Source organism: Brassica oleracea, chromosome C9, assembly GCF_000695525.1.
Source record: "Brassica oleracea var. oleracea cultivar TO1000 chromosome C9, BOL, whole genome shotgun sequence".
NCBI classification, from domain to species: domain Eukaryota; kingdom Viridiplantae; phylum Streptophyta; class Magnoliopsida; order Brassicales; family Brassicaceae; genus Brassica; species Brassica oleracea.
This window is the reverse complement of record NC_027756.1, coordinates 45,835,979-45,839,009: the sequence shown is the minus strand read 5'-3', so window position 1 is coordinate 45,839,009 and position 3,031 is coordinate 45,835,979.

Here is a 3,031-nt window from a genome sequence, read left to right as displayed (position 1 = left end):
CCCAATTTTGTGTTTCCTCGGAATTTCCTCGGAAATTCCTCGGGATATTCCGAGGATTTCATTTTCCGTCGGAATGTCCGTCAGAATACCGCTGTTTTCTTGTAGTGTAAATGCTTATATCATATCGCCCCACAGGTGACCACTTTCACGTAACCCATATGTTAGTGCGTTTCTTGACCGACAATTACTTTCACTTTCGTTGCTGCTATATCCAAAGGTTTGAAACCAACTTCTCTGCTCTTGCATTGATGAAAGACTGAATATATTAAAAATATTAATTGGATCGAACTGTCCTCTTTTGTTTTGATGCAGCGTTCCTGAGATAAAGTGAAAACGAGGAAAGAAAGCTTTCTTATTACATGGTATCTCACCAGAATCAATCAATTTGTTTCTACCGTGAGTATCTCCATATACAGAATGTAATGTCTTTTTTAAAAAAATTTCAAACACAGAAATAGTAATCAGATCGATATAGCTTCACATCGAAGAAATTCAGGACATAGATCAAAATGTTGTCTCAGTTCAGACGCATGCATTTTGTTTCTTTAATAAGGTATTGCAACGAGGACAGCAAGATGATCATTGTGTATGAGTATGGAAAATGGAACGCTTAAGGACCATCTGAATGACTCGGATAACCCTAGGTTGAGCTGGAGACAAAAGCATGAGATATGCGCTAAAGGGCTTCACTATCTCCATACAGGTTCCGCAAGAGCCACTATACACTTTGTGTGAAGCCTGCTTCAGGTAAATGTTTAGGACCAACTCTTCTTCTGTAGAACATGTTGAAGGAGCTTTACTCTTTACACAATGTAATCATCTCTCTACAGGCCATTGAAGCTCTCGACCCGAACCACAAACTGGGTACTGGAACCACAAGAATCAAACTCAATCTGAATAGAAAGAAACTTCATATCATCAAACTGTTCCGTGAGTTTAACCAAAGGAAAATTTTACAGAACAAATTTGATGTAATAAAAGCTCAAAGAGCAACTCCGAGACAACAAGAGTGAATACTTTTTGGATAGATAGAGAAAATTTCTTTCTTTCATTTTTTGTTGTTGCATTTATTTAGAATCTTTTGTTCTTTTTATTCTCAGCAAAATTTTAAGTAAACAAATAACCTACTTTCGCTAATGCCATCTAATAATAATACAAAACAAATTCAATCATTTGTATTGCTCAATGTGTAAACTAAAGAATTTAACCAAATTTGAGTGTTTTGAAAAACTGAGATACAAGTTTATTCTGTAACAACTTCCTTGGTCGGGGTTGTGTGGCGACCATATTATCTCATTTGTCGTGCTCTTGGCTGGAGGTTGAGATAATGCTTCTTTCTTGGTAATGCAGTTTCTAGAGCTAAATACCCTAGACTGGGAACACACACTACCTACGTCCAAGCGTTGCTGGAGGAAAAAAAAACCCTCATTGTCTATCCTATTCAGCTGGAGGATATATATCTAAAGAACATGGCCAGACTCAAACCCCCAAGAAGTTGCGACCTCCAAAAGATAAATCATCTATGCATGAGAAATTTGTTGATTACATTGCTAATAGATCCAAATAAAATATGTCATTGTTTCCTTTGCTTTTTAGAGACAAACCGGATTTTACATTTCTTCTATCACGAATAAAAAAAATCTTTAATTTATTTATTCCTTTACTTTTAAAATAAATTATTACTTTCTTCTGTACTGACTCCTAAAATTAAAGAAATAGATAAAATCCTTAATACATACGTAAACCAAAAAACTGCATCTAACCCATAAGTAAAAAATTTATCATATTCACTCAGCAAGAATCAGAAACGCATTGACATAACATCATGAAATCTAGATGTACTCATAAAATCAATAATTAGTTCACAACTCTCAAATCTAAATTGACAAGAATTAATAATTCAGACTCAATTGGACTAACAACTAACATATGAAAATGAAACTAATGGAATTCAAAAGAGAAATCAACGTCCGAATCCGGTGCGTAGCGCCGGAATACCCTTAGTATATTGATATTATATATAACTAAGGAGATAAGAGGATAGGGTTTCTTGAACAAATTTGTGGCTCCAAGAAAAAAAGGTTCTACTTGTGGGGAAGATGGATTCAATATTGGGTCAGGTCAACATATAGTCTGAGATACTACTCTCTAAATGTGTGGCCTATGCGTCTCTGACATATGTTATGACATAAGTTGTGTTTTTTATTCCTTCAAAATATCATTGATAAGTCTGAGGAATGCTATTCTAATTTTCAAAACAGAAAACACACAACTTATGTCATAACATATAAGATAAGCTTTGAATTTTGGTATCTTAATGATTTTAACTTCGGTTTACTTGCTCAACAGTGTGGCATTTCACTGTTCAACTAGGTGTTTTGCCGGCATGTGCGGGCATAATTTTCTTATCGATACTTATAAGTTTATGTCTTATTAATCTAAAACCAGCAAAATAAGTTATTATTTATATTTTCAGATGGTTAAATCAAACATCAAAATATTTATATATGTCAAATATTTTTTTATCAAAATATATGCTTATTATTGTGTTAAATTTTTTAAACACTCATATCTAAAAATAATTTAGAAAATATCTTTATATAAGTGTTTTTTGCTGATTAATATTTAATTATAATTAGTTTTGTATCTTAATTTTAACTTTTATAATAAAAATATTGTTTCAGATAGTAACACAATATATATCTTCTTTTTAAAAATTTTGATAATTTTATTTTATTACTCAGAATCAATTATTTAATATTTAATATAACGTATAAATTTTGTATGATTGAAATAAAATTTGTTTTAATTATATATAAAATTCATCAAGGGTATTGTTTTAATTAAAAAATTAGCGAATCAGTTAGAAAATAATAATAAATCAATAACCTAGCTAAAAATCTAAAACCTAATAAAAATATGACAAATAAAAAAAACTAACTAAATTTTAATATATAACATATAAAATTAATATTATTAAAATAAAATTCGTTTTTAACATATATAAGATTCATTAAGGGTATTTTTTAAA